This window comes from Rhineura floridana, chromosome 2 (genome assembly GCF_030035675.1).
Source record: "Rhineura floridana isolate rRhiFlo1 chromosome 2, rRhiFlo1.hap2, whole genome shotgun sequence".
Classification (NCBI taxonomy): domain Eukaryota; kingdom Metazoa; phylum Chordata; class Lepidosauria; order Squamata; family Rhineuridae; genus Rhineura; species Rhineura floridana.
In genome coordinates, this window is record NC_084481.1 from 58,939,067 (window position 1) to 58,946,133 (window position 7,067).

The following is a 7,067-nucleotide window of genomic DNA, read 5'->3' on the forward strand; positions in this document are numbered from 1 at the left end:
TGATGCGGGTTGGACCCCCTGCACATCTTCAGGGTGTGGCTTGAGCTGGGGTCTGGCATAGGGCAGCCCCGGGCTCAGGCAAGGTTTAGTCGCCCTATGGCTGCAAGCAGGCTTTGCCTGGATCATCAGAATGCTCCCGCACTTGATTTCCCCTCTGCAGGTTCATTATTCTAATTGATTCCGTTTAATAAAGTGGCCCATGATTCAACCCAATGAATGGTGTTTGTGTTTTATTTCGGCAATAGGCCACAATTAGTAACCAGTAGGAGTCATCCATCCATGATGTAGCTCTGTAATGTTCGTAAAACAATACTGCCACCTACAGGACACTTCTCTATAAAATAGACCAAACGGCTGAATCTAAGGTCTGATCCATAGAATCATAGTGTTGGAAGGGGCATATAAGGCCATCAAGTCCAACCCCCTGCTCAATGCAGGAATCCAAACTGCATTCACACAGAACTTTTTCCTAAATGGAAATAATATTCAAGTAGGGAAAACTGTGTAGTATGTTTACAAGTGACTACACACCTAGGGAAGCCAGTAAGTTCAATAGCCTCTTGACTCGTCTACAAACTGCATACTAAACACTCATGTAAGTGACGTGTTTTACATCTCCCGACAATGTTTTGTACACCCATTACCTCTATGGAGGAAAAACAAACCAGCACAAATGCTGCTCTGCTCACACATGGGCCATTTTTAACCTTCCTCTTCACACAGACACCTCCCTTCAACTCTGGCAGCCCTCTCCCAAGATCAGAGGGCCTTCTGGAACAGCATTCCATAAGATACAAGGAGCTGCCATCCAAAGAACCCTACCCCCCCAAAAGTGGAACTGCTTTCAATTGGACTGTCATCTCTTTATCCTTTATTTGTGGGAGAGCATTCCAATATTGCATGTTTCTTTTAATGTTCATGATACCCCACCCACCAAAAAGCTCTCCCAGATCCTTTTTAAAAATAATAATGTCAATTTAGCAGGCTGCATGTGTGCATTTAAATGGATTGGGTATACCATGCCAGGGATGGGGAACATGTGGCCCTTCAAATGTTACTGGACTTCCACACCCTCCATTCCTGACAATGGCCATGCTGACTCTGCTGATGTCCAACATCATCTGGAAGGTCACAGGTTTCCCAACCCTGAGTCACATGACATTCCCATCGGTATTCACTGTCAGTTCCTCTGTTGCTGCTGGAATTTAATTTCTGTGAGGAAGAAAAGAGCTATAAGGGTGATAGGTGCCCTACGCCACTGTTCTGTCCCAAGAAGTTGCTACCAAGCCCTTACTAAAGTCCACTGTGTCAAAAATAAGCACAGCATGTTTTGACAGAGTCATAACAATGAAGGTGGGTTTTATTTCAAACAGATTTCTAACAGGGTGATGAATAGAGCACATAAGTATACAAGGCATACACATGGGAGAAATGAACAGTCTGCTCAGAGCAGATCAACGTAACTATGCCCTCTGACACACTAGCAAAGGGCTCACTGATACAACAAGCTATTTTATGTTTATTTTTAGCCTTCCATGACAGCCAGTGTGGTGTAGTGGTTCGAGAGTCTGACTAGGACCTGGAAGACCAGAGTTCAAATCCCCATTCACCCATGAGGTTCACTGGGTGACCTTGGGCCAGTTACCATCTCTCAGCCTAACCTATTGCTATTATATTATTTTAATTGATTACTTCACCCTGAAGTCCCAGGGCAGGTTACAACAGTTTAAAATACATCCTTAAAAACAATTTTAAGAGTTGTTGTGAGGATAAAATGAGAACAGGGAGAACCATGTCTGCCACCTTGAAGAAAGGTGGAACATAAATGTAATCATAATCTACTCTAGTCTTTGCCCTCCTCGCTTGCCTTGCCTTTCATTGAGTAATCTGGATTTAGCTCTCTGGCTGCTCTCAACCTGGCTGCTCTAAAGACAGAGAGGGCTCATCTCCAAGCCAAAGAGCTTAATGATAAAGCGGGCAAATAATAATAATAATAATAATAATAATAATAATAATAATAATAATAAAAGATGAGAAAGGCAAGACACTGAATTCTTTATTTCATATGAAACTCCTTATAGCACCGGAATGTATATAGCCTGTCCTGGCATACATAAACTCCACATGTAAAAAAAAAAGTGGGGCAGAATGTTTACTTTATTCTAGCCACCCCAACAATCCAAACACAACTCAATGGCTGTGTATGGTTGCACAACAGCAGCTCAACAACCTGTCTTGCTATCTGTCTACAGCCCTAAAAAGCCAACTGGGTTTTTAAAAAATGTTTTCATAAAACAAACAGCAAAATAGAGTAAAAGACACAATTATCTCCACCAATGATGGAACTATGTTAAACAGTATCCAATATTTCCTTGTGTAAGCTTCATCATTTAATTTATTTCAGTATATTACAAAGGCCTCTTGCTGTCTATAAATGTGGATTGTCTATTGCATTTTGAAATGTGTACATTTTATTTAAGTTTACAGTATTGTTTTTAAGGCTGCAGTCTAATGCTTGTTTCACCTTGTTAACTCACAAGTTGGGCAACCCTGTTTAGGATGCAGTCCTAACCCATGGCTGTCAGAGTTGTGGCTTGATGCAATGGTGTAGCCAGCATTGCATCCACAGCCAAGGACTCCTCAGTCTGAAAATTATAGCCTAAGGAACTTTCTTCCTCCAATAAGTGACCTCTGGTTGACTGCTTGACCTTCATCCACATAATAATAATCTGCATATGCTCACAATTATAATTTATTTATTATTTATTTATTTAATTTAATTTATATACCGCCCTAAGCCCGAAGGCTCTCTGGGCGGTGTACAAAAAGATAAAAACAAGCAATGTATAAATACAATAAATCAAAAAAACAAAACAAACAAATAATAAAGAAACCAAACAACATCCAAAATACAAAATAATAATGAAAATGCTATTAAAACACACTTTAAAATGCCTGGGAGTATAAAAAGGTTTTCACCTGGTGCTGAAAAGATAGTAGCGTCGGCGCCAGGCGCACCTCATCAGGGAGGATGTTCCACAGTTCGGGGGCCACCACGGAAAAGGCCCTGGTTCTAGTCACCACCCTCCAAGCTTCTCGATGGGATGGCACCCGGAGGAGGGCCTTAGATGTTGAGCGCAGTGTCCAGGTAGGCTCATATTGGGAGAGGTGTTCCACCAGGTATTGCGGTCCCATGCCGTGTAGGGCTTTATAGGTCAAAACCAGCACTTTGAATCTAGCCCGGAAACAAATAGGAAGCCAGTGCAGACAGGCCAGAACAGGTGTTATATGAGCGGACCTTCTGGTCCGCGTCAGCAGTCTGGCTGCTGCATTCTGGACTAGCTGTAGTTTCCGAACAGTCTTCAAGGGCAGCCTAACGTAGAGCGCATTGCAGTAGTCCAGTCTAGAAGTTACCAGAGCATGAACAACTGAGGCGAGGTCGTCACTGTCCAGATAGGGACATAGCTGGGCTACCACGCGAAGATGGTAAAAAGCATTCCGTGCCACCGAGGCCACCTGGGCCTCAAGTGACAAGGAAGGATCAAAAAGAACTCCCAAGCTACGCACCTGTTCCTTCAAGGGGAGTGTAACCCCATCAAGAACAGGATGAACATCCTCCATCTGGGCAGAGAAGGCACTCACCAACAGCGTCTCGATCTTGTCTGGATTGAGCTTCAGTCTGTTAGCTCCCATCCAGTCCATTATCGCGGCCAGGCAACGGTTTAGCACGTTAACAGCCTCACCTGAAGAGGATGAAAAGGAGAAATAGAGCTGCATGTCATCAGCGTACTGATGACAACGCACCCCAAAACTCCTGATGACCGCACCCAGCGGCTTCATGTAGATGTTGAAGCATGGGGGACAGTACCGATCCCTGCAGGACTCCACAATGGAGAGTCCAGGGCATTGAGCAATGTTCCCCAAGCACTACCTTCTGGTGGCGACCCACCAAGTAGGAGCGGAGCCACTGCCAAGCAGTACCCCCAACTCCCAACTCCGTGAGTCTTCCCAGAAGGATACCATGGTCGATGGTATCAAAAGCAGTACAGTAGTGAAGAAGGTACTTATGGAGTAAGAGGAGGCAAGCACCAGGCCTTAGCAGTAGCATATATAGGACGGATGAAGGAGAAAACTAAAACCAATAGGCCTTGTTTGTAGATCAGATGGAACCTTTGGCCCTTCAGATGTTACTGAACTAGAACTTCCTTCATCCCTGGCCATTGGCCATGCTAGCTGGGGCTGTTGGAAGATGTAGCTGAGCAACATCTGAAGGACCAAAGGTTCTCCACACCTGTTGTAGACCATTCAAGCAGGTGAAATTTTGAGATGCTGAATGTGAATTTTGCTATACATAACCAATGAACAATTACAATCTACACACAATTGAAGATGGCAGACAATATTACCATGCCCCAGGAACCTGTATTTCAGAATCATGAGAAATATATCACCAACTACCACTAAAAAGGGAGTCTCTTACCAGAATAGGAGAGACATCCTATGGAGAATATATACATGATAGACATCATCCCTATAAATGTAATTTTATTGGAATTTGAAACATAGAAAGTATAAATTTTATGCCAACAAACACATTTTTGTATAAAGAGACTAACTCATTATACAAATAAAGATGGATGTTCTTAATAAAGTGGGTGCCAACAATGCTATTGTTAAAGTTAGAGGATATAATTTAAATGTTGGTATCATCATTGCTGGATCCAGCATCCAGGAGTTCACTAGCTTTCGGGTGAATATCTTCAGGAACCCAGATGTCCAAAGCCAATTTTTAGGTACCACTGGTTACCAAGTGCTGGATTTTTCCATCTTTGATTCTAGCATCAAGTACATTATTAATTACTGTACAAAAATGCTAAGAAACGGCTCACTCATTTCAAAACACAGGAATACAGACCTGAGGATTTCAGTCTAAGGTTGTAATCCTATATACCAGGGTGGAGAAAGGGATCTGGCCAGATCCTGAACTGCCCACCACCACTTCTTGTGGGCTAAGTTTGACAGGCATAGCAAAAAACAGTAATAGATCTCCCACATGACAGAGCCCTAGAACATAAGTTACATTACAACAATGTACAGCTGCAGGAGAATGGTATTGCAGAAGACAGGTAGTGGTGGGCAAGGAATCTTTCATTACTTATCGTATTTATCTTCTCACTGAGCAATTTAGAGGAGGGACTCCAGGGTACGCTGGAAAAAAAAGTGTGCAAACCACTGCTTCAACTATTGACACAAATATTTTTCTACTTTAAAAAATGTAAAAGAGGTTGACTTAGGCTCCTCCCAAGAATAAGTCCCTGCCTTTTCCTGTGTTAGCAGACCTAAGGTAGAAGTAAAATGCTTATTCTAATGCTACAAGGCAAACCGCTGGCGTGCTACATGGACCTCTACAAACTTTTTCTATTTGAAAGAAAAACAGAAAGAGAGAAAAGGTTAGCATAAAGAGAGAACGACAGACAGGAAGGAAGGAAACATGAGGGGGGAGGAATACAGAAGCAGAGTAGAAAGATAAACCTTGCAAACAATAGGGAAGCAAGGGGACACTCCTCCCCTTCAATTTTATTTGGAGATGAACTCATCTCTCTAATCTTTTATGTTAGACACAGAGTCCCTCTCTCCCAATTATATTTGGGTGATTAGGATTTGCCCTATCTCATTCGTTTTCTCTGAAATATGTTGTGGAGGGAAGGGAGGGTGTTCCTTTACTTAGGCTGCAATCCAATACCACCTACCTGGGAGTAAGTCCCACTGAACCCAATGGAACTTACTTTTGAGTAGACATGTATTGAATTGCAGCCTTATTCTATTAACAAAACCTAAATACCACTCCAATGGTTTTCTTAAACCCATACCTCTGCCACTATTTAATATCACTTATACCCTTTGAACTCTTACATAAGCTTGCTAATCCCTCCTTAGCTGTCAGTTAAGGTCCCCCCAATGAGACTTAAACCACCTTTCATTTGACCAGACAAAAGGCTTCCCCCATCAGTAAAATATGCAATACAAATGACAGAATACATTACACAATACCTATTAAAATACAATTTAAACAAGCAGAATTTCTTTGCATTCCCTGAAGAGCCTACATTTAACAGAATCTTCTAAAAGCCTAAGTCATGATGTGATGTCAGTCTTCATAGTTTCCCAGTACAGATGAAGGGCAAAATGAATACTGGCAAACAGGAACAAAGTCTTAAAGAATCCTAAAAAATGTAATATGACACAACGGGGTTGTCCTGTGATCTAGCTGCTGTTTCACTGAGAGGGAAAAGTTGCCTGGGTCCATCACCTGGTTAGCCTGCCAGTGGCAGCACTCTGGTTACACAACTCCTTCCCAAGAGAAATTGGGCAGTTTCTCTCTTTACCTATATTCAGGAAACATCTAACCTCCTTTTTATTTATCCAGGTTTTGGTCAAAAGTGTTATGAAGTTTTTATATGCAGGTTTTAACTACTGCCTGTAGTGTATTAATTATAATGTGTTTTTAAATGTAATTTTATTATTGTGAACTGCTCTGGATTCCCTTTGGGGATGAAGGGCAGGTTGAAATGGAAAAGGCCTGCCTTCAAGTCGATTCCGACTTATGGCGACCCTATGAATAGGGTTTTCATGGTAAATGGTATTCAGAGGGGGTTTACCATTGCCTTCCTCTGAGGCTAAGAGGCAGTGACTGGCCCAAGGTCACCCAGTGAGCTTCATGGCTGTGTGGGCTCAAACCCTGATCTCCCAGGTCGTAATAGATAAATCACAAGCGGGATGCACCTCCCAGGGTATCTGGCAGGTACTTTCTCCCCAAAGTTGACATCCTTGCTCATTCTGTAATCTGCAAATCATGTTGAACAGGTTTATAGTCCTGGGGAATGAGGGCAAAAACACTGCACACGCTCAGATGCACACATTTCTTATTAATCTCATATTTACTAAAAACCAGAACTGAGATTTGTGTAGCAGTAGTTTCTAAGTTCTGTATCTGCACGCTGACTTAAACGAAACCGTATGTTTGTTTATTTGGGAGAAACCTGTATTGGGCATATTTAAATCCCACT